Genomic DNA, 25,494 nt, shown 5'->3' with positions numbered 1-25,494 from the left:
CATTTAAAAATCCCATTATCAAACGCAAAGTGGTGGATAACACATCATAGAAAGCTGTCACTTTCCAGAGAGGTGTGCACCATCTGGTTCCAGGGGATGGTCTGTCCAAAGGTACATGGGGAGATCCATTTGCTGAGGCTAATGGATCTAGGTCTGGCTAGCTCATGGACAAGAGGATGCCTGGGAACGACAAACACACCACCTTTGTTTCCATGACAAAAGAAAAGTGGGATATAAATTTACGGGTGTATGCAGGTGTGGGGATTATTTATTTTCCAGGTTATAACACTAGCATGCTGTCTCTGTTTCTAATGTCCCTTTTACCCTGCATTATCTGTTGCGATGTGGAACTGCGCCGTTTTCCCAGAAATGCCATCATTTACACCAGTGGGCAGGGTGTGACACAACAGTTCATAACATTGGATAAGTTGCTACCCTTTATGCTCCTGCATTCTCCCCTTCCATCATGATTCACCCATGAAAATGGAGGGGAAGAATATGCCAGGACACAGCCGCAATTTCGTCCCATGGTGTAATCCATGAAAACTGTGGGAAAATTACAATGCAAGACTCCCATGAATTTCTAAGTCAATGGGGTTGCAACCGGATCCCCCCACCCCCTACCCGGAAGCAATTGACATGGAAAATGAAAGAAATTATCAGGTAAGGAAATGTCAGGGAAAGGGATAAAGTGCTCTTTGAACGCATCCTAAAAACACAAACTGCTGCAATCTGTTGCAACAGGGCATCCACCTCTTGCCCATAATCAGTATTCTGTCATTCTCAGCTGTGCTGTTTCAGGCCGCTTTCTTCTCACAAGAGTCCCCCCCCCCCAAAGGTCCATTTAAAAAGCCCCGCCTCTCCACCCCTTGCCTCTGGAGGGAAGCAGAGGTCTCTATGTTGCTTTGAGCCTAATCCAACTGCAGGGGGCTGCTTATGCTGCTGTCAACAGAAGGGCTCTCCATATTGCAGGACTTCCTGCATTGCAGCAGCCTGCTGCTCTTCAGCTCCTTCTCATCAAACTTCCTGCATTGCAGCCCCAGCGTGGATTACCCTGGGAAGGGAGAGCATGGAAGAAGAAGGTACAGGGGGAGGGTGGGGGAAGACAGAGACTCACCCAAAGCTGGGGCTACACACAGCCACTGCTCACATGCTGCAGCTCCTTACGTGCAGGAATGCAAAATCAAATCCCATTTCTTACCAGATGTTTGCTGACCTAAACATCTCTCTCTCTCTCGCTCTCGCTCTGTATCCTGTACTGCCTGCCAAGCCGTTATTCCAGAGCGAAGGGAGGCAGCCTCTCCAATGCTAAGCTAATTTACAGCACTAAGCCTTTCTGATGCAAGCGTGGGCTGCCCTTGTGACACTTCTCAGACCATCAGTTGCTCCCTAACAACCAAGCTCTTCTGCTTTATTTAAAATTTTCAAACATAAATTTCCTTCCCTGCTTATTTCCCCTCCACCTCCAAACCCTCCCGTCAGCCTATTCTTCCAGCTGCTTACTTGGCTCCAAGCTTGCTCCATCTGGAAGGGCAGGAAAGAGGGTTAGTTCCTTAGAGGAAGTTTGCTCTTGTTCTTTTCTTTCTTTTAACAAAAATAATATGACACTTCAAGGACGCCCTATTTCTCCCTGGATCATTTCCTCACGTGCTGCCACACTGCAAGAATCATTATAGAAGAGCAATATAGAAGAGCAATATCATTTAGATCAGGCTTCTACAACTTGGTGTCCTCCAGGGCACCTCCTGCTAGGGGCTGATGGGAGTTGTAGTCCAAAACAACTAGAGGGCATCAAGTTGGAGATGGCTGATACAGAGGCAGGCGGAGGATTCTATGGAGTCACTTATCTCTGCATCAGTTTCTTCTCTGCAAATGACACATAACACATATCTATGTACTTTAGGTCTAATCAATTTAGGGAAGTTTTTAATGACTGATGTTTTAATGTACTTTTAATCTTTTGTTGGAATCACCCAGAGTGGCTGGGGAAACCCAGCCAGATGGGCGAGGTATAAATAATAATAATAATAATAAGTCCAGAATTTATGCCTGGCCCATTTATCCACAAGGATGGGTCTGACTCATTTTAACCACCTTTGTCAAAGGAAATCCATCATAGGTCTTGAAGCAACATGTCTTATCTTCTTTCTGGTTCACATTTAGATACTGACGGACAAACCCACACTTTCCCATGCAAGTACCAGGGAAGGATTTTACATTGCAGAGTTAAACACCAGAAGCTGCTAATCTGAGCAGGAATGGGGAGCTTTATGGCTCTACAGATGCTGCTGGATTCCAGCTCCCACCAGCCCCAGCCTGGGGGTGATGGGAGTTGTAGTCCAACAACATCTGAAGGACCACAGCTTCCTCATCCCTTCTTTAGAGGAAGGCACGTGTTTCCCTGATGGATACACACAGTTTTCTCCTTTATAGACAATATCCTCCAATGAGATAAGAATTTTGCAGCTGCTCCTGCTGGCAAGTGCTGGGTGAGCCATGGAAACCACCATGACAGCATGCTTTGCTTTGCTTTTGTTTTGAACAATGTATTAAATTCATCCAAGCCTTTCTCCGTTTCAAAGAAAATTCATACTGGCTCTTATTGGCCTTCTAAAATGCTTTTGACAATGTTTTTGCCATGCTTCATCCACGCCATCCAGTTTTCACTTCAAAATGTTCCATTACAATACTGGCAAAACTTGAATGGTCTTCTAGCCTTGCCTGGTCAACAAAGCAATTCCTTCTGTTTGCTGTATTTAAGGCTCCACCTGAAGGCAGCTCCAGCCAGATGAGATCTCTTGATTGTTCTCAGTCCCTAATAGTGACTGCTTAATTATACTGGACTTCCATCCACCAGCTCTCTCTCACCTGGGAACCAAAGCATTCCTGCCTAGGTGAGCTCGACTCCAGTCACTGTCTATGCAGTGCACAGAATTAGACCTGCAAAAAGCTGAGGGGACAGGACACATCCAGTGATCAATGTTGCCAAGACACTGTGTCCAGGAAGTTCAGAACTGTAGCTCCTTCCCAGGGGAGCTGTGAAGATTCTGACAGCAAAATATGAAAGGGGGAGGGAAGAGCAAAGGAGAGGAGAAAGGGATTTCTGGTGATGTAACAGAGACTCCCCCACACACAGCCTGCCAGCTACAACTAAGCTGCCAACTCAGATGCCAAACACTGTTGGGTTATATGGTGCTGGGCCTAGTTTGGAATGTCTCCCGACTACGCGAGAAGGGAAATATAGGTCAGGCTTTCAGAGTGCATCAGAGGATACAGCACAATGAATGCAAAAATGCAGACAAACAAAAGACCTCCAGGTTGATAGAATCACTGTAATCTCAGAGCAGAATCAGACTGGCAGTGTATTTAATCTTTAAAAAGCACAGCAGTCTCAGAGACCCCGGCTGCATTCTCTGCAAAGGTCACGGGGTTGCAGTGCACCAACATTCAGCTAAATTAACAGAAGGCCTCCTGCCCTCGATCATCTGACTGGTAGCCAAATGATGGAAAGAAAAGCTTTATTTGTCACACAAGATCCAAATCATTACAGATAAGAGCAATAACAGCACAAACTTGATTATGCTGGAAGGCAGGAGACACAGTGCTCCCTTCAAGTTATTTTAATTAGGTGAAGAGGACAAGTTGATGCCCAGAGGAAGAGAGAGAGATATTCCGGATGCCTGGAGAGACCACAAGGAGTACCCCGCAGAAGAAACAATCACCCTTTAGCCCTGAGCACTACTAATGCTGAGCCACCAAGGTAAAAGGACACATCCAGAGGGTCATTTTGAAGATCAGATGTGCATCCAGGTCACACCCACCCTTTGCAGCCCAGATATCCTGTTAGCACTGATATCTCCATTCTGCACTATGCCCTTCCTGTCCTTCTCCATTCATCCTACAGACTTTGGTAGGCATAGGATTAGCATAGACCATGCGGGCACTATGATCAGACAAAAATGTGCCTGCATTTTTCCAATACATGACTTGCTCGTTTCTTCTACTTTTAATTTAAATGCAAAAGTGCTGAACTGGGAAGCTGCTGCTCAGATGCACTCCCAATGGTTCCATGGCACAGAAGATAATCCTATATAGACTACCATAGACTCCTGAATTAGTGGCGCCAAGTGTAATCATGATAGGGACCAGGGCCTACAATTTCCCCTTTGCTAACAAAGGAAGTGAAATCCTTCTTGGGTTAGGTCTTGTGATAGCAATAGAAGGCTATGATGCAATATGGCAGAGTGTGTTAAGTTTAAAGCACCTTTTATTGACAAAAGTAAACATCCATATGTTCCTCCATTACTATAGCTGTAGAAACATCTGTTGTGGTCCCTAAGGAAAGAATGCCACCAGTCTAGAAGCATCTTTCCGCTCTGACTTTTCCAAGGCTTTACCACCATGGACTATTTGTCCTTTCCTCACAATTTCTATCAATTTTCCTAAAATGATTTATTATTATTATTAAGCACAATTTATAATAGCTCAGTCAGTAGAGCATTAGACTTTTAATCTCAGGGTCCAACGCTGGGCAAAAGATTCCTGCATTGCAGGGGGTTGGACTAGATTATCCTTGTGTTCCCATCCAACTCTACAGTTCTATGATTCTGCAATTCTATATACTGCTTAATCATCAAACCCCTAAGAATGAAGTACCTTATCTAGGCTAAGCCGTTGTTTGTAACCAGTGCTCATCAAGAGACATAGCTCTGTAGGTGTGCATGCATGCCCCAATCCTCCTCATCCTCCTATGGCATAGTAATTGGTGTCTGTCTCAGCCATGTCCCTGGCCTCAGAGTCCCACCTACTTCATCCAGCCTTGATACCTCCATCCAGTGTTTTTTTCTGGGGGGACGCAAAGGTGTCCATACCCCTAAACATTTTGTGACTCTTTGTACTTTTGCCCATTTACTGTATTTATTTTCCCTGATTTGAACTATAAAATGGCTATTTTCTTGTATGAAAATGAGAGTACCCCTAAACATTTTATTAAGAAAAAAACCACTGCCTTCATCCAAAGATCTTGGGGTGTTTCACAGCATAAAAACTCAAAATACATAATAAAAACAAGAACAAGAACAAAACAAAACAATAATCCCCTCAAAACACATAGAAAAGGACACAGAATGTTAATCAGCCATAGGCCTGGCTGAAGAGGAATTCCCACCTAGCTCAACCACCAGTCTTATTGATTTTATTTCTGCTTGCCAGGAAAGCTTCTCTTCCTGAGGGTGGTGGTGATTTTGATTTATTAGCTGCCCTTCACCGTAATGTCAGGGCAGGTCTCAGAAATTTTAAAATACAATATAAAAAAAGCTTAACACAATATTAAAAACAGCTTAAAAGAAATGATAGCCACAAGAATAGAGCGAGTCCTAAGAACACATATCTCTGGTGGTTTCATCTAGGTGCTGTGGGTGGGCTATCACTGACCTCTTGGTCATCTGTTTTTGGCATTTCTTCCATGCAAGGAGTTACCTGGTCTCAGACATCATGGGCTGGGAACTCACCTCTTTGTAAGGAATCAAGAGCCTATACCAGGAGAATTCTATCACTGAGAAAGGGATACTAGAACATTCCAGGGTAACTGGCCTTGGTCCAAGAGGAGGGAAACACGAGAAACTCCCAAAAGACATCCAATACGACCAGTATGAAAGTAAAATAGTGAGCGCTCCATGTATGGCAACAGACAAGGAGCAGGCAACTGTTCTTGAGTAGCAGGAGCCAAATTTCATTTTTTATTGAAGGAAGAATGTTCCTCCGAGCCTGGTTCCCATGAAGCTCAAAGCCACCTTCAAAACATTCCTCAATGAACACCCATTCACTAACAATCCTCGTCACTGCAAAAAAAGTAGAGCATACAAGCTCTTCCATCACTTTGCATCTGATCAGCAGCTGGCAGTTCTGGAGCAACCGTCTCTCTTTTCATTTAACATACGAAGGAAGAAGCCTGTTCCATCTATGTCAACATTGCCACAGAAATAGCATTAGCAGAACTCCTAATTTCACCTTGAACATTAATGTGAACCTTGATCATCTTGGCCGCAGTCCATGATCCTTCCTATATTTTTTCATTTCAATATCGTGCAAGGGTGAAGAGACCTCTCACACCAAAATAACCAGCCAAGATGAAGTGATTGGAAGCAGGGGCAGCCCATCCTATTTTGTTGACTTAGGTGAAATGTGTACATCACAAACACACCCTTGCTGTTTCCGCTGAAGTCTCGCTTGCCAGGGTTGCACAGCTGTGGCTTCCAGGTTCTGGCAAGATCTCACAAAAGCAGCACAAGATTGTGCAAGGCCTCTGCACAATCTCACAAGGCTCTGGTAAGATTTTGTGGAGCTCTTGACAGAACCTGGAAGCCACTGCTCGCGCGGGGGGGGGGGTGCACCAACAGAGGTGCCCCTTAGATTTTGCCACCTGAGGCAGCTGCATCAGTCTGCCTCATGGATGGGCCAGCACTGACTTGAAGGGAGGCCAGACTTTGTGTAGACAATGCATTTCCACAATGGCGTGCTGACTAACTTGCCTTTCTCAGGTGCTCACTCCTTATTAAGACAAAACTCACTGGGTGGCTATCACTGTTTGGAGAAAATGAGCAGGAGATGATTATTGCTCTTATGTCCTTCTTGGGACATCTGGTTGGTCATTGTGAGAATAGAATGCTGGACCAGATGGGCCTCTCATATGATCCAGCGGGGCTCTTCTTAGATGAACATGGCTTTTTATTCAAAGGCCCTGGCTGCCTTTCATACGTTGGGAAGCATTTTGTCTCTCTGTGTGTGACTGTCTCTAAAAGAGTGGCTAAATCTAAACAAACAGGAGTGTTCCCACACTGGCAAACAGCAGGGACCACAGTTTCAGCCAACATTCCCAGAGTGAGCCAGGGAAGATGTTGGAAGGAGGGAGAGGGCAAGTGAAGGGAAAGTGTCTTTTGCAACATTCTGCTGGCATGAGACAGGGCGCATGTATGCTAGTGTGGACCACACAATTATGGCTATAGCTATAATTTTCCCAGCAGCTACTATCTTAGAAAGGGCTAACACACCACACCAGACTATCCTTCTTCCACACATTTGTAAACTTGTGTACACAACTGGATGGCAGAATTTAGAAGCTTGAATTATCCTAGATTTGCTGCTGAATCCATTTTCATTTGGTCAGTCTGACCTATTACCCCAGGAACCTTCTGCTCCGTAAATGGCAGTTTCTGCAGCTTGAGTTTCTAAGAATTGGGAATGTACCCCTTATTTACTTTTCAGCACCTTTAAAAAAATAAGCAGGACAATTCCAGGGTGCGTGATCACAGAGAGGAGCCTATAATGGGAGTTCCTCTATGAGCGTTCAGCAATAAAGATCTTATGAGTCTTTGAGAGTGGCAGGAGCATAGCCAGGATTTATGTTGGAAGGGGCAAGCATTTTTTTTTATTTACTTGATTTGGGAGGGGCAGCTGCCCATGGACAGTGGTGACCAACCTGTGGTCCTCCACACATTGCTGGACTTGAACCTCCACAATCCTTGACCAATAGCCATGCTGGATGGTGCTGATGGGAGCCAGAGTCCAGCAATGGCTGGCACAGGTTGGCACAGGCTGGCACAGGTTGCCTATCCCTGCATAGTGGGAGATTTATATTAAGCATAGCATGGAGCTGATATGAGCACAAGAGTCAACAAGCTAATATGCATATTTACATTTCACTGTTTTCTATATCAAACAAAGTTTCTGCCACCTTACAGAGTGCAGATTCTCCAGCAAAAGAACAAAATAATAAATAATAGCAGAAGGAGAGAGATTAGGAACGCAAGGGCCAGGAACGAGAACAAGAGAGAGAGAGAGAGATTTTAGCTGAGATTTGGGAAATGATGGAGAGTCGATGAGGCAGAAAGAAACACAGCCTAGGATGAAGGGCCTCAAAGGATCTCGTTAACAACTACATGCTTGCTGCCTCTTCGCAGGGACCACTCAGGAAACTAGTCCAATTTCATCCACAGCATTTCTGCCTCATTTCAGAACAAAACAAGAGGTTTTAGAAAACTGGACCCCACCTTGCAATTCTCTCTCGCAAGGCACTGCAGAAATCGAAAATGTTCAGTGACTCAAGAGCAGGGTTTGTATTACAGATCATGTTGAATGTCCTTCCCCACAAGTAGAAATCCAGTAGGTGGATTTCCTTTTTTGCAGCTGATAGAGGCACACAACTTTATTTCACAGGATTTTTTTTTAAATAGCCAAGGAATCTGTTTGCTGTATATTTTGACAGCTCTTTTCAATGTTGTACGGTGGTTCCTGAGATGAAGGAGCATGTTTCATCTATGTTTAGATACAATTGAACAACATTTTGAATCAAAATGGCAGAAAGCCTTTCAAACTTCACTGATGTTAACCCCTGATTTCACAACTGCATCTTGGCTTCTTAGAATTACCAAGAAATGCCAGATAAAAGGCTGCTAGTATATCATATGCTTTTAAAACAGCAACAACAAAAACTTGATTAACAATTGGGAGGGGGCACCGTTTGGGATTTCCAGCAGCTGGCATATATTACTATTTATCTGCCACACATATATTCCACCCTTCCCTGAGGATTTGGGGGCAGCATAGAGGGCGCCCCCGGACCCCATTTTTTCCTTACAACAACCAACCCTGGTAATCAACTTTAAAAGTGCCACAAACTTTCAGCTACTCCTAAGCTGTTTCCCAGTAAAGGCAGGTTTAAGCAAACATCTTCCAATGCAAGGCAGCTTTTAGCAGGCTTTGCTCATGTATACTTTTGTAACCATAAGGACTAGTAACCCGTATGAAAGAAAACAGAAACAAAGAAAGCCGAGATACTCAGGAAGCTGAGTTCTATGTTCTATGCTATTTTCTTCACTTCTCTGTTTCCCCACAAAACTGCAGGACACCAGCAGCTCTTGTGCTGCTTTTTGTTTGCAAGAAGAGGCATTGTCCTTGCCTTTCCGCCCTGTCCCCCAACATTTAAACAGGCAACTCTCACAACAGCAAGTGGAAAATGAATCCCCAGAGCCACCTGGATGCTAATAACACATGACACTGGACAACATTCCCTCCAAAGAAACAGCAAGCTTAAGCTTGTTAAGCACTTTCCCCCATCGATCTACTGAAAAGGAACTGGCATGGGGCATACTTAAGTACTTTTTATAGCACAACTATTTATATAATGCATTGTGAAAGGAGGTGATGGCTAATTTAGTTTGCTGGCTTATTTTAAATGTGTTGCCTCCAGCTCCTTGTATTGTTGAGTGTTCTGTACTGCAGTTTACAAATACTGAAAGTAATCACATATATAAAGTGGTAATTAAAAAAAAAGAACACATTCTTTTTTTTTAATGTGATGCAGAAACAGAAGATACATTTCCACCAATATCTTAAAGCAGTTAGGTTCACACCAGCCATTTTTACATGGAAAAGCCTTTCAATAAATTGTCATATTCAGAAACTATCCAGGCAGTACGATGTGTCTTTGGAACACAAATGGTTAAGAGCTGCTTTGTTTTGACTGCAGGAAAAAAGCATGAAATGAGGCTGAAATTGAGGAACACACAGGCCACTAAAGTGTAGGTGTTTTGAATATTTCAAAAGTGACATCCAGCTGCTAAATGATAGAAGGGAAAGGATTCTGAAAAGTGAGGCCTGTGGATGCATGTGTTGCCTGCAATAAGTATCTCAGCATTTTCTAAGGGTTCACAAACAACAGTAACAGCAGCCCTTCTCTCTTCTTCCCAGCTGGTGAAAGAAACAGATGGATAGCATGCAAGTGCGTGCAAACATGTAATACAGGCTCTGCGATGGGGAAGCTAAACTCAAACAGCGAGCTTTTCCTTTTCAATAGCCCTGACTCCACGATCACCTTCATCTGTGGTGCTGAAAGGACAGCTCCTGTGGGGTAACTTCAAGGCTACAGCCCAACTGCGGCTGAGGTTTATCAAGCCACCTAACGGATTTGCAGGCAAAGCACCTACTAATATGAAGAGGATAGCCAGATCTTCAAAGCTCTGTAGATTTCCAGGTTTTGAATGCCTGTTTGTTCCTTGCATGATCTGCAATACTAAAAGCAAAGTGATGAAATGCATGTCTCGGGATGGCAAACATTTCTAAGGGCGTCTCCACTCTTTACACAGCAAAAATGAGTGCTGGGTGTTAAATCAGCACTCCCTGCAGCAAACACATAAAGTGTGAACTGTCCATAACCTTGAAGAGTTATTGCCAGTCAGTAGACAATCATGCTGAGCAAGAAGGATTGTTGGTCTGACTCACTATAAGGCTACTTCCTTTGCTCCTGTATGTTTGCCAGGAAAAATGTGGAGATTCTTAAAGCTGAAAAACTGAATACTGCATAAACATCATTGCTGCTGCTTTCCACTAACCAATCCATCTTCCCTATCGCTGCTTCTCAATCTTACCAATGCAGCTCTTTGTATTATTTGCTCCTTGGCCAATAGCACCAAATTTGTGCAAAGGGTGGTAGAAACAAGGAGAGATTGCAAAAAGTTCCACAAAGGTTTTGTTTTGTTTTGTTTTTACCGAGTGAAAGGGAATTAAAAGGGCAGATGAGGTTCAATGTAAGTACTGTAAGTGTAGGGTGATTCATATTGGGGCAAAAAAACCACCTGACTTTGCGTGTTCTGTTGTCAGTGGCTGACCAAGAAAGAGCTCTTGCTGTCATGCAGGATAACTCAATTAAAATATTGTCCCAGTGTGTGGCAGATGTGAAAAAGAAGATTCCCATATGGATTTGAAAATAAAATGGTCAGTACAGTGGTACCTTGGGTTACAGATGCTTCAGGTTACAGACTCCGCTAACCCAGAAATAGTACCTTGGGTTAAGAACTTTGCTTCAGGATGAGAACAGAAATCGTGTGGTGGCAGCACAGTGGCAGCGGGAGGTCCCATTAACTAAAGTGGTACCTCAGGTTAAGAACAGTTTCAGGTTAAGAACGGACCTCCAGAACGAATTAAGTTCTTAACCAGAGGTACCACTGTATCTTAATTCCTTTGTACAAATCTATGGTGCTACTGTACTGCACTTGGAAAACATCTCAAAAAGGACATTGTAGAGCTGGAAAAGGGACACAAAGGAGCAACCAAAATGATTGGGGGAGTTGAACAACTCCCCATGAATAAAGGCTATAACATCATAAAGTGATATCTTGCATGATGAACAAGTACCTTACAATAGGCTGCACAGCTAGAAGTCTAGGCGGGTCAGTTCCCCAGCCCGTGTACTTGCCAAAACTAAGAGGGCAATGAGCATTTCCATCTCACTCTCTCTCCCTTCAACTGCCCAGAAGTCATTCTTGACCAGTCCAAACATGATACGTGTTTCCTACATCATCATTTGGTGGTCCAATATATGCTAATATTACTATTTTATTGTTGTTAGCCGCCCTGAGCCCGGCTTTGGCTGGGGAGGGTGGGTTATAAATAAAAATTTATTATTATTATTATTATTATTATTATTATTATTATTATTATTATTATTATTGGATAATTAAGTAACAAAGAGACTAACTGCCTACAAGGAAAACACAACTTACACACTATCAGCACTGCATAAATCTGAAATTTTAAACTGTCAAGTTTAAATAAATTTCAAGTGAAAATTAACTTGCATTTTTCAAATAGCGGCAGCTATTAATCTGAATGTCTACCCAATGAAACACAATAGCCAAGTTCTGTCTGCAAATTTATAAAGAACCCGTGACTGTGAGCCAAGAAATAAATATGTGAAACTCACTGAGCAAAACTGAAACAGTATCTGTGAAAGCTTTCCCTGAGGCTCCCGCATTTTGGTCCCACTAGCATGAAATCTAATAACATGAATCCAAGCAGCACAGGATAATGCATTGGATCTGGTCCATGAGCTAGTGAATCCCAATGAACTTGGAGAAACCTGGGCTCACGGTATACATGGAGCATGTCCTATTTTGCAATCTGCAGGCACCATCTGCTGTCCTTCAGGGCCACTTTCAGCACTGTTTTTCAAAGACACAGGTGTACATGCCTCTGTATTAAAATGAGTGCAATTGTCCCCTGGGATAGGTAACACACTCTGTTCCTAGGGAGGAAGTGAGTTCTCTGGGCCAACTTCCAGGGTTTTGCTGACTGTTTGTCTTTTCAATAGAGAATATGCATGTTGCTGCCTTTACTAAATTATGTTAAGCCCCCACTCCCTTACACCACATTTACACATGCAGCTTCAAATAACAATTTTGAAAGAAGACTTTAGAGAATCAGAGCAGGATGGACTTTGCAGGCTTTAACAGATACAATTGGCCAGCTTTTCTACTCGATATTATCATATGGAGGACATACTGGGCTCCATTATAAAAACTGGTCTGCTGAAATTGATACGTCAGAAAGTGATGGCATAGAATTAAATGCCATAAAGACAACCAGTGGTGAGCCTCTGGGCTATTTGGTATCTACAATCATGTGCCAACTCTCTACCTTTTGATCATTCAGCGCCCCTAGCATTTAAAGCAGGCACCCACCCAGGAATTAGGAGCCTCTTCTTCTAAGATTGGCAGGTCTTTGCTAAGAAAAGCTCCTTTGTTTTTAATAGCTGCAAAAACCAAGAATGTGTATCGTCCTGTAATAGGGCTTTCATAGAATCATAGAATCATAGAATCATAGAATCATAGAATCATAGAATCATAGAATCATAGAATCATAGAATCATAGAATCATAGAGTTGGAAGAGACCACAAGGGCCATCGAGTCCAACCCCCTGCCAAGCAGGAAACACTATCAGAGCACTCCTGACATATGGTTGTCAAGCCTCTGCTTAAAGGCATTTTGCTTTAAAAGGCAAAGAAATTGCCTAAGGGAAAGATGCTGGCAACCCTAGTTTCTTAAGCTTTTAATGTTAAATGGGCTGATCATCTATGTTAATAGCAAGGTCTTTCTTATAGGTTCAGTCCCATTTGCAGAAGAGGGTGCTCTGGGGTCACCTGCTCTTGGAAAACAAGGAGAGAAAGCCTTTCCAGGTTTAGTAAGTGCCATGGTGGCCTTTGGGGGCCAGAATCTTCCTACAGCAGCTCTCATGCAGAGCTGGGTTCATACTTTAAGAGGTCCTAAGCACTGAAAAGGTTTTGCTGCCCTCCATATGCAATTCAAAACAAAAACATTATTAAACTATAACATCATTTTAAACAGCAAAAAAGCATAGATGTATTACAACACATGAGTGGAATCTGATTTCTTCCCATTATGTTGATCTCTATTACAGTGTTTCCCAACCACTGTTCCGCGGCACACTAGTGTGCCGCGAGATGTTGCCTGGTGTGCCGCGAGATGTTGCCTGGAGGGAGGCGGGCGAGTCGGGCGGCGAGAGGCGGGGCGGCGGCGGTGAGGAGAGGCCGCCCAGCGCGGGGCTCTCGCCGTCTGCCTGCCTGGCTGCCTGCGAGCTCGGCGGGCAGTGCCTCCGTCCGCAGCACCCGCCTCGCGGCTCTCATTCCCTGCCCCTGCCAAAGCTCACCCAGCCAAGCCGCGCTCTCCTTCCTGCCTCGCTTTGCTGCCTCCTCCCCCCCACCCCCAAAGCTTGGAGGTTCCCCGGCAAGGGGGAGGGGGAAAAATTGAAACTTACACTTTCGTGCGTCCCTCCCGGCGTGACGCTGCGCGCTGACGTCACGGGGCTGTAATGGTGGTGTGCCTCGAGATTTTTTTCATCAAACAAGTGTGCCTTTGCCCAAAAAAGGTTGGGAAACACTGCTCTATTAGTAGAATGCCTCCTGGTTTAGGGTGGATAAGAATTTTTTTAAGAACAGAAAAAATGGGGGCAGAGTGTGTAGTGTCATGTAAGGAAGTCTAAGAAACACCTGGTCCCCCCCCCCATGATGCCTAATGTCAAATTCTTTCCAAACACCTTTTTCCCTTTGTCTGGTGCCCCTGTTATGCTGGTGCCCTAAGCATATGCTTAGCCTGCCTATTGGGTAATCCAGCAGGGATCCCAACTGGCTCCAGTTATAGCTCTTTATTAGCTCAGTGGTATTGGGTGGATATAGCAAGCTTCTGAGCCACACAGAACACTTCCTCAGGCAAGAAAGATGTCCCTTGAAATATTGCTGTTTATCATTCCAAGACAGCCACTCTGTTGAAATCCTATCATTTGGGCAGTTCAGCATCCCATCTGGATCAACAGAGCCGGGCAGGGAGAAGGAACTATTTTCATCCATGCCCATTTTCTGGGGCACTGAAGCATAGGCAGGAAAAGAAGCAGTTTCTGCTATCTTAGCATATTGAAACAAACAAAATAAATGGCTATTTTTACGTGATCTGATATACTATGAAGCTGGACTGTGTGCTGCATTAAACAGAGTAATAATAAGAAAGATTGCTTTCTGCAAGCTGCCTCGCTAACTTTACATTGTTCTGAGCTACGCTTTTCTATGATTCACAGCAGGCTTTAGTGTGGCCTGGCCATTGATGGGGGACAATGAGCACCGGAGGGCAGTTGGCTGCTCCAAGCACCTGGAATATGAGTCACATCACATCCCCAAGAGGCTTCACCCTGGGTGACTAGAGCAGAGTATGTGCAAGGAGAGCTCTTAATGAGCTGCTTAGCATTGAAGGAAGGAGGGCAGGGAGGAACAGAACTAACTTCATGAGTTTTCCCAGGGTGCTTGCTTCTGCATCCCTCCAATATCTCTCCACCTTATACAGTGATACCTCGGGTTACATACGCTTCAGGTTACATACACTTCAGATTACAGACTCCGCTAACCCAGAAATAGTACCTCGGGTTAAGAACTTTGCTTCAGGATGAGAACCTAAATCGTGCTCCTGTGGCACGGTGGCAGCGGGAGGCCCCATTAGCTAAAGTGGTGCTTCAGGTTAAGAACAGTTTCAGGTTAAGAACGGACCTCTGGAACGAATTAAGTACTTAACCCGAGGTACTACTGTATATGTATCAATGCATATGTTATGAGGAAACCGCTATAAACATCTCCCCATCTAAAGGAAACTAATCCCATAAAGACGTCCCTGAATAATGGGGTTATTCAGTAGTAGGATTTTATTCTGAAGTAGGATGAAAATAGGACCAGAGGGCTCTCTCACCATCACCTGCCACCCTCAGTCTGGTGTATATAAGTAAGAAATATTTCCCTTACTCTCATACCCTGCTGGATTCAGGACTCAAGGCAGAGTGAAATTGTGAAGCCATCTCCTTGTCACACAACCCGATTATTTCATCCCTCTTTAGCTCCCTGGCTAGGCTCGGAAGGGGAGGGAAAGAACAATCTTAATGTGCCTTATTTGAGTTTTGGAAGTCACTTCAAGTTCACTCAGCAATCCAGCCCAGCTGCTTCCACCTTCACTGGTTCTCCTGGCCTGCTGTTCTTGCTCTCCAGAAAGTTAGCCAGGTAGCTCCATTCTGATCACACTCAGCCAACGTGATAACCCTACGACCTCAATGAAGTTTGATCATACCTTGAGAGATCAGTTTCTCATGGCATCTCTCCTCCAGCATCCTCAGCTGGAGCTGGCATGGTCCTGTCACCCTGTCATCTCCTCCACCCTGTGGTTTGTGGGACAGCTGCGATCAATTTATTTTCATTAGCACTCTGAAATCACTTCCTTTTTAAAAAGCTAATTGGAAGGGGACCGAGTGAGAGCAAAGGATGGAGCCAATTATCTAGGTCAAGCCTGCGTCCTGGTAGGCTCCATGAACTAGCTTTCACTCTCTTAGAAAAGGTGTGACACAGCACTAATGGGGACTCTTGCACAGCAAGCCTGGGCATGGCTCACCTGCTGGAAAAATGTCAATCCACTAATTGCATGGCCCACATTGTCAGAACACAGTTCGCGATGAATGAACCAGAGCTAGCCTGCGAAGAGGCAGAGCTTGAGGGGGTTTAATAGCAAACATGCATAGCCAAATCAACCATTTAAATTAAGTTTATTATTGTGCTGAAACTGGAAATTTGCTAAACACCTTGGGGGCATTTTAAACTTCTGCCTAATAATAATATAATGATGAGTTGGTCCTTACGTGAATGATACTGGATACAAACCAGAGGGGTCATCTTTTATTAACAAAACAGAAAATAGGAGGGTTGTTTTGTAGCAGGCCTCAACAAGCAATGAGAACCTGCTGTGACAGCAGCTTATCTTAGTTAGCAGTTATTTGTAATGCAGGTTAACTGTACTGATTGGAGGTTATTTATAATGAGGAGATATTCAACAGCTTCACCTCAGACTAGGAAGAAGCACTATCTTGATGTGGAAGCACTTTCCAAGAAAAGAGTTCTATTTTCAAAAGCTAACATTGCCTTAGGCATAGGATTTGTATTCCATTTGTCTAATGAATGATATTGTGAGGGCAATGGGGGGGGCGTCATGCACATGGCATCCTGACATCATGTGCTGAGCAACACACCTCCCACCCTAAGCTGGGCAGAAGCTTCCCAGGCTTTGGGAAGGAGGCACCAGACTTTAATACTTTAACACTCTAATTTACTAGGAACATTTAGGGGACTAGCCTAGCCTAGTCCCCCTAGTCCACTGATAACACACCACTGGTCCAGGGCACAGCAAGCAGTTTGGGGGGTTCAAAGTAATAGGCAGATTTTTTGTTCTATGGCTGTCCAATGTTGGATCCTGCATAAAAGGTTGGAGTACAGGACCACTGATAGTTTTGTAAGCAACTCGCTCCAACAAAGGCTGAGAGCTTTTTAAAGCCCTGGCTCTCTCCGACTCCACCCCTTTGTGACTAAGGGCTATGTCCACTTTTCCACTTGTCCTGTGCTTTTTAGGCACAGGCCTGAGTAGCTGTGCTTTCCCCCCTCAGTTTTCCCCTGGACAGCACAATATTTGTCACTGAATCAGACCAAATGTCAATCCATGGAAAACCCAATTGTCATTTGGCTTGATTCAGCAGTAAACCATAGGTTTTCCTGGAGGAAAGCAGTGGGGCAGACAAAGGTGTGGACAAATCCAAACTCTAGATTCTTGAAGCACAACCCTGCTGGCCTGAAGACAGGCACTCATCCTCCATCCCCTAGCTTGCTGTCTGGTGTGTTACCTGTGTCACCAGATTGGCAAAGTGCAAAATCCAAATCCCTGCAGACACTTTGCAACGTTTGGCCAGCAGGAACAGGTGACCCCCTGGGCCAGTGGAAAAGGTGCCTTAGACTGCAAGCACATCATGCTATTAAAGCACATTTCCTCCCAAATAATCCTAGGGAACTGTTGCTTGTTAAGGGTGCCGGAAACTACAGGGTAAGCTACAGTTCCCGTGATTCAGGGTGGGGAGGGTATGATCTAAATGTATGGTGTGTGCATAGCCTAAATATCAATGGAGGGAATGCCTGTTAGCTTTACTGAGCAGTGGCTCGGTGCAGAGTGAAGGACTGTCCCCATGAAATAATTTTGTGACATTGTAGAAGGAAATAAGGTGCCTTCCAAGTTCAACAGCACTATCACCAAATACCCTCAGTCATCTATGCCTGTGATGTTATCCACCCTGAATCCCCAGAATACTGTACAGCAATTTGCCAATCTAAATACAATTAAACAAACATCAGAAGGAAGTGGTTTCTGTGCTGTCTTCTGTGGCTGTGCTCAGAAATGGCTTAGGGCTGCTAAGTCAGCAATAACCTTCCTCTCTTCCTCTCTCTCTTTCTCTCTGCAGCTGACAAATGTGTTGTACTTCTCTGGCCCACTTAGCTACTCTGCCAATTATTAGGAGCTGGTCCGGCTTCAGGCCTTGCCAGATGGACAGATGCCAAGGAGCTTGTGCTGCTTCTAATCCCTTTCCCAAGGGGACTGCAAACCTTAGAATGAGATTCAGCTGCCATTACCACAGCAACCGCTAATTCTGTGAATGGAGTTTGGAGCTTTTGTATCCTGTCACAGACCAGCGAATGCAACAGAGCATCCAGGACTTAGGAGTGCAAGGAAAGGGATAAAAGTCCAAGATGGAGCATGGCAGACCCAGAAGGAAAGTCCATGGAAGGAATGTGACAAAGCAAAAAATAAAATAAAATAATTAAAATTAAAATTTTAAAATGGCCAGGGTCTAGGGGATGGTTTCTTGGAGGCTAGGTGAAAACTCTAAAACATTCATAGAACCCAGGTCAAGGAGGGAAAAAGGGATTAAGAAGCTAATCCAGAACTGAAAGGATCTGGGGAAAGGATCAGATACTGATGGAGTGTCTAAGCAGAAGCTCAGCCATGAAATGTGCTTACAGCATTCCATATGCACTAACACAATGTGTACATCCACTACATTAAAGGCTGGTCACACAAAGGATTTGTTTCAGCTGACAAAGTCAGTCAATTAAAAAAAAAAATCCTGTACACCCTCCTGATTGAAGTTGCCCATTTGTGTTGTACTTCTCTTGCTATCAAAATGTTGAAGTGTTGGATGAACCTGAATTAGTTGTATGCAAACAGTGATAAGGAAACTTCTCTGGTCTAATTTTAGATCATGTTCTTCTCATTTAAGATCATGTTATCCCAGGAGAGGAAGCATGAAGGCAAACCAGTGGTGACAAGATGTGTGAAAGTATAGCTCAAAAATAGGAAGAACTGATCCGAGGATTGGAAGAACAAGCCCTTTAAAAAAACAAATCTGAGTGGGGGGAGGTTGTAGTGCAGAGCTAGGTGGACTTGGCTTGCTGTATCTTTCCCCCCTAGAACCTCAAGATATCCATTGATCAGAAACTTGTACAAATGACATAGACTTAATGTTAAGGAATTCTGAAGCCAGCCAGTGGTTTTCATTTCCAGAACTGAATGGAGCTGACAGTCCTTCAGCACCCAAATCCAAGCTTCCTTCATTTCTGCAATATAACTTAGGGTAGGGAGAGGGGATCATGTAGTTGCTGCTTTGTAAAAGAATTGTGAGTCAGAAGTCCCTGCTAATCTATCACAAACAACCCAGGTATTTGTCTGATCCAGCAGGGTTCTTCTTATACCTGTAGAACTAGATCTACACATTGCCTCCACTTGGGTTACAGTATATTGCAGTCTTCTTTCCTGTGAGGCATGTTAGGGTGGAAGTGCTTTGGCCAAGGCCACCCAGGAAGTTTCATGACTGAGTGAGCTTTAAACTCGGTTCTCATGCCATCAAACCCAACACTCTCATAGTGCTGGCTCACAGAGACTTACATTTAAAAATCTGTTTGGCCTACATCTTTTTGGTGCAAAAGAGTAGGAATGGCTGGCTCTCTCCTGTTAACTCCTTCCACCGTCATCTTTTAAGAAGAGGGCAGAAGAGGCATTCAGGCATCGAAAACAGTCTTTGGAGTGACCCTAATCCCAAGCAAGTCTTCAAGCTTTTCTAGGATTTCTGCCTGGCTTTTTTTTGGGGGGGGGAGAACACCTCTCTGAGGTTAGGAGCAAACAAAAAGCATTTATGAAAGCCACACACATGCAGAGGAGAAATGATGTGTCAAAACTCTCCTCTGCCTTTCAGCCCCCAGCACATTAATATTAGCTTCACATTCAGGCCAAGAGCCCAAACCTTGGCAGGGGATCAAGTCCTGCTCTGATCCAACTCTTGGATAAAGCAACTAACAGGCTGGAGTAACGCCATGAGTACTGATGCAATTTCCCTGGTGTAACCAGATGAGGATCTGGCTTGGACTAGAGTCACTGAATGTGAGCCATGTGTGCAAAGCAGCCACCTCCCTCTCTAGCCTGCTCACACCAGGAAGAATGAATAACCAAGAGGGAGCTGCTGTTACACAACTGACATAAAACTTTTTCTACAAACATGGGCATGATCAACAGAGAAAGGTACTTTGGGAGGAAAACAATCTTCCAATTGAACCAGAGGTCGGGCAGCAACTTTAATAGCCAAGTTAACAATCCACAGACTCATCACTCTTCAAGGCAGCACCCCAGGGACCAAACTGAGTTCAGGATTTATAAGCCTAAACTCCCCCCCCCCCTCAATTACTGCAGTACAATCAAGCTGCTGGTCATATGTGCATTAACTCTGGCTCTGGATTTCACAAGATCATGACTCTCACAAATTCCATGTTCATGAGATGCCTAAGGGAGGCGGGGAAGGAGCACAGGCAAATCCTACAAATAGAAAATGGTCTGGTCTCCTTGCTCATTTCCTCGTGCAGCAATGGAACGAGGAATCCATGGAAAGGGATGAACTGAAACCAATATATTTGCAAATTGGAAGTGAGAGGGAAAGGAATGTTATTCACCAGCTGGCTTCTGAGTCATGCCTCACTTACAAAAGTCGTTCTTAGACCCGTCATAATTGTGCAATTTACCCCATCCATCAGCTCAAGATAACTACAAGTCAGAATGAACAGGACGGACTTCACATGGCATCTGAAAGATCTCACTGAGGTCAACATGGTGTATGCGTCTAGAAAAAGAAAACTCCATTATTTCACCATCGCTGAGAAGGCCTCAGGAGGCAGAGGTACCTAGAAATGGGCCTTCAGTTAAGTTTTCTGTCAGGCACATTCCTGCAGAGAAAAGCCACCCTTTAGGAAAAAAATTAATTGAAAAGACCACCTTTCAAGTATCCTAGTCCAGGAATGGAGAACATGAAATCCAGCGCCGAGGGCCTTCTGGCGGTTCCCTCATTGCGAGAAGTAAGGTTACAGGGAACCAGGCAGAGGGCCTTCTCGGTAGTGGCACCTGCCCTGTGGAACGCCCTCCCAGCAGATGTCAAAGCAATAAACAACTATTTTACTTTTAAAAGTCATCTGAAGGCAGCCCTCTTTAGGGAAGTTTTTAATGTTTGATGCTGTACTGTTTTTAATATTCAGTTGGAAGCCGCCCAGAGTGGCTGGGGAAACCCAGCCAGATGGGCGGGGTATAAATAATAAATTATTATTAAATTATTATTATTATTATTATTATTATTGTTGTTGTTGTTGTTGTTGTTGTTGTTGTTGTTATTGTTATTGTTATTGTTATTGTTATTGTTGTTGTTGTTATTATTATTATTATTATTATTATTATTATTATTATTATTATTAATGTGACTCTTCAGATCAGGGGAGTTATAGTCCAACAACACTTGGAGGGACACAAGGTCCCGGTCCCTGCCCTGGTTCCAAGTTGTTTAGGGTTTTAACAACAAAACTGAGCCCAGAAACAAACTGGTAGCCGGTGTGAACTCTTTCATTATATTCAGGGGTTCTGCTGCTTCATCCCCTCTCAGCTACAGAGGAAGGTTGTAGCTCAGTGGTAGAGCATCTGCCTTGCATACAGAAGGTCATAGGTTCAATGCCTGGCATCTCCAGGTAGGGCTGGAAAAGACAACTGTCATTGTAAATGACACTGTGCTAGGTGGACCAAGGTTCTGAGTCACATTCCTATGTACCTAACCTCCAGACTACATGTTTTCTAGTGTTTTTACAGCCTGCCTTGCTGTGGGGGTGTCAGATAACAACTTCCCCCTTACTGAGCCTAACTGAAAACACTGCAGGCTGGGTCTACTGGGATCATCCTGGCAACAGCTCCCTCCCACAGCTAAGAACCCCACCTTCTGAATTGAAGGACTAGGATGCTGGTGACAATGATCCAGTTTGTTTTTAAAGATCTTCTGCACAGGAGGGAATGGGCAATTGTGTGATCAGTGTGCAGAGAAAGACAGAGCTCAGTGGGAGTGCATACTGGCCTAAAACAAAGAAGGTGCTGTTCTCCCAGTAATGCTGACGCTTAAAATTGAAGCTGGCTTTCTCATAGTGTGTCATCAGAAGCTTTGAGAATCCTCCGCAGAGGCTGTTGAAGCAGCCAGAGCTTTATATTAAAAGGTGAGAGACTCAGAGGTGACCTGCTAGAAAAGCACTCCTCGATTCTAAGCAAAAAATCCAGCTGCTTTATTTTTAAAGAAGCTCTGGATTCATCACTGAAAGGACCAAATGCCTGAAAGGATCGAATGCGCATATGATGATCTTCACACAGTGGGGCAGGAAGCAAACCTGTTGCTTGGCAACGCAGCTCTGAAGGCTTCCAATGGGCCAGAAGCTGATATTAGGCAATGTTCTCTGAGCAAAAGAGAAATAACCAGATTGGAAGAGAGGATGGCTTTAAAAGATGCTTAGATAAATCCAAGGAGGATGTGTCTATCAGTGGTCACTAGCCACAATGGTGATGCTCTGTCTCTGCTGCTGGAGGCAGAACGCCTCTGAATGCTTGCTGAGAATTGCAAGTGGGAAAGTGATGTTGCACCCAGGTCCTGCTTACAGACTTCCATAGGCATCTGGTTGGCAATTGTGAGGAGAACAGGATGCTGGACTAGAGGGGCATTGGGCCTGATCCAACAGGGCTCTTCTTATGTTTAAAGGAATCTGTCCTCAAGAATGAGGAATGGGAAAGGGACGTCAACATATTCTGCCTCCATGCAGAATGAGGTTTACATAGGAAAAGTAAAAAAGTCTAATGAGGTTTACATAGGAAAAGTAAAAAAGCACCCCAACACCAGCCCCATCCTTGTTAACCCAGGGCAGGCAATTCCAAATTCTGGATTAAACTAGAGATAAGGAGTATTAGAAGAACAGGAGTCCCTCAAAGGCTTAATATTCTAGGAGAGTGGTGTGGCAGCATCCCAGAGGTGCACTTTGGCATTGAGAGAGATCCGCAGTTGGAAGTGTGGTTGAGAACACACTGACTTTCTTGAAGTTCCTTCAATTCAGGGACAGGGGTCCCTGCAGGTGGGCAGAGTGCAGTTGTGCTTATATCCAATGCACAGGCCTCCCACATGCATCTCGCCGGCCAATGTGAGAACAGGCTGCAGGATAAAGTGGGTCATTGGCCTGATCCAGCTAGCTCCTCTTGCGTTTTTATGTTCTCAGGCCTGGTGGCCAAATGCTACCCTCCAGCTTCTCTGTTGCCCCTTGAACATGGCCACAGTAAAGGCAAAATGCTTGGGGACACGAGAATGTGTTGGGTGGCAGGGGTTAAGCGGTGCAAGTGAGGGACTGTACAGCTCATGACTCTATATAGGAGCTTGGTTTCATCACATTTACATGGGAGCTTGGCTTGATCTCATTTGCTGCCTCCACCATCACTGCCCTTACAATAAAACACAATATAATAATTAAAAGCTAGAGGTTTGTTCAAACAATTATGTTTTAATTAATTAAACAATTATGTGAAGTAGTTAGTAAACACATGCACATTTATTTGCTTTGTATAATTTAATCAGAATACTAATTATGCTTTGCCTCGGTGATTTAAAAAAAAATTGGCACAGGAAGCACAAGGATATAATGGCACAACTAGGCAAGAGCTCAGATGGGAAAGGTGGAATCATCTTTCAGCGGGTACCCCTGTATAAATCAAGTGCAACCCTGTTCAGCACAATGGAGTAGCTGCATGCATGTCACCTGGGTGCCCAGAGGAGAGGCATTAGCCCTAGTGCCATCACCTCTCAATAGTATCAATGTAAGTACTGTTTTCATCCTTCTTAACATCAGATCCCTCCTAATCCCCACTCTGTGATTCAGCTCAACACTATCCAAATCCATCTGTACAGAAGCTACCAGAGGGTATAACCACACAGGCTCACACAGCCTTTCTCTCTTGGCTGCACTATTAAAAGAAGATAGAAGGAAGATGGGACCAGGAAAGGCCTGGCAGAGCTATTATTATCACAACTCAGCAAACAAACATGGGAGCTCCCCATGATAGCTCAGCTCTCCTCTCTTATTGGTCTTAGCTACTCATCAGTGATCCCATTACGCACTTAACCCTCTTGACTAAAGCCTGGCCTTGTATCTATTTATTGAGATTACACCTTCAGATTCTCCATCTCAGTTACCAGTGGAGGCCCTAGGTAAATCGGAGATTAAACAGAGGAAATTGATGGCTGAATGGAAGGGCAGAAGCAAGATGCCATGACTGTGAGGGGTGCATGTGGACTGAATCCAACAAAACCGATGTTTTGCGGGAGATAAATATGTAGGTTTCAGTTAAGGCAGGGGTGGTGAACCTGTGATCCTCCAGATATTGTTGGGTTCCATCAGCCCCAGGCAGCCGAATCAATGCTCAGGGATGATGGGAGCAGCAACGTCCAGAAGAAACACAGGTCCCTCACCTCTTAGTCCAGCAGATGTGTTCAGTATAAGCTGTGCATGCCTTGGGACTACAGGGACTGGCAGAAATGCGGAACAAAGTACTGAAACACCAGGTGGAGCCTCAGCTCAAGAGTTAAGAACAGAACGAACCCATTATGTCAATAAATGGTGCTTCCTGATGGGTGTTTATTATGGGATGAGTGCTCCTTCTGCATGGACTTTTTTCACAGTGTCCACACAACATCAGTGCTATCAATTTTTTGCCCTGTAATCCTGATTTTCCCTTTCAGGTAAAAACAACAACAACAACAACAAACCTTGCTGCGCCTCTTGCCACCACCATGCAAAAAACAAAGAACACAAAATACACCAACAACACCAAGTCGTAATAGCCTCCCACAGGGAGCCGAAAAGGGGCTGCTGTAGCTGCCTGGCCAGACCAGAAGATCCGACTTTCCAGATTCAGAAGAGCATGAAAGGACTCGCCTCCTGTCTCTCCTGACCCACCGTTCAGTTGAACTTTGAAACATCAACGGGGGTGGAGTGGGCGGTGAACAACCCCCTCCCCGTCCCTCCAGCGCCACGTGGCTCTGGCGCCTAGATTCCACCCCCTGCCCCTTCTCTCCTTTCCCGATCCCGGATCCCTCCCTAAGGAAGCTGGCGGCGCTGGGAAAGCGAAGAAATTAGAAGGAAAGCGGAGGTTGCGTGGAAAACCTGGATTGTGGTTGTAGGAATGGGCGCGCCAGCCAGCCTCACCTCGGTGCGCTCGGTGCCCGCGCCGCAGCATCCCTACGTGCGTTCGGCGTCACTCCAGGCAGCCTGGCTGACTCTGTGTGTGAGGAAGGGAAGAAACCCGCGAGAGTGCCCGGAGGCTGCACCTATTGAGCTGCTGCTGGTGGTTTCACAGCCGCGCTGTGGTTTCCCCCTGCGTTACGCGGAAGCAAAGCACGGTGCTTTTTATCTGGGGGATTTCTTAAGGCAAAAAAACTCCCAAATCCATTGTTAGCCAATGCCTTTATTAGGAGCGACCCAAAGGACCACAAAATGGCACAGAGTAGTGAACAAGCTTTCGAGTTCTCCGGAGTGCTTCAGCTGGCAAGGTGTTCCAGGAAAAGCAGAAGAGACATTTATAGATCCAAGGCGTTTCGGATTCGGACCCCTACCGGTGCTTCGTAGGGGAAATTCGGAGGAACTGAGATTCAGCACTTAGATGGGCTAATGCTTCTTTTCTTATGCGTTGGGACAATAAATATTCCATTGCTTTTCACTTGTCCTTCCAGTTTTTGTTGCAGCTAAAAATGTTGCTATTAAATGTTGGGCGGTGAGAGGTTGGGGAAAGGCTTCTATTTTAAAATAGGCAAGTTATTAAAATGTGTATGTGTGGCCCATTCACTCTATTTTAGGACTGCCCTGGAAGAACGTCTGGAAGCTGCTACTAGCGGAAAATTTTATTATTATTATTATTATT

General features: G+C 44.6%; 1 protein-coding gene across 8 annotated transcripts in view; it reads right to left on the bottom strand.

Annotated features, from left to right (window-relative positions):
* The window catches only part of NAV1 (neuron navigator 1), a 306,850-nt gene that overhangs the window by 241,843 nt on the left and 39,513 nt on the right, over positions 1–25,494 (bottom strand). The window contains exon 1 of one of the 8 annotated variants that reach the window (XM_081194642.1): positions 24,783–24,894. The exons of 6 other annotated variants lie outside the window; for them this stretch is intronic. The gene's annotated coding sequence lies outside the window, so the exon portion shown is untranslated. Of the gene's footprint in view, positions 1–1,117; positions 1,274–24,782; positions 24,895–25,494 lie in introns of those variants that run through there. One more of the 8 variants, XM_081194643.1, reaches the window with a different exon arrangement.

This window comes from Podarcis bocagei (assembly GCF_964188305.1).
Source record: "Podarcis bocagei genome assembly, chromosome: 5".
NCBI classification, from domain to species: domain Eukaryota; kingdom Metazoa; phylum Chordata; class Lepidosauria; order Squamata; family Lacertidae; genus Podarcis; species Podarcis bocagei.
Note: the sequence above shows the minus strand (reverse complement) of the source record. Positions and strands in the feature narration are given on the sequence as shown.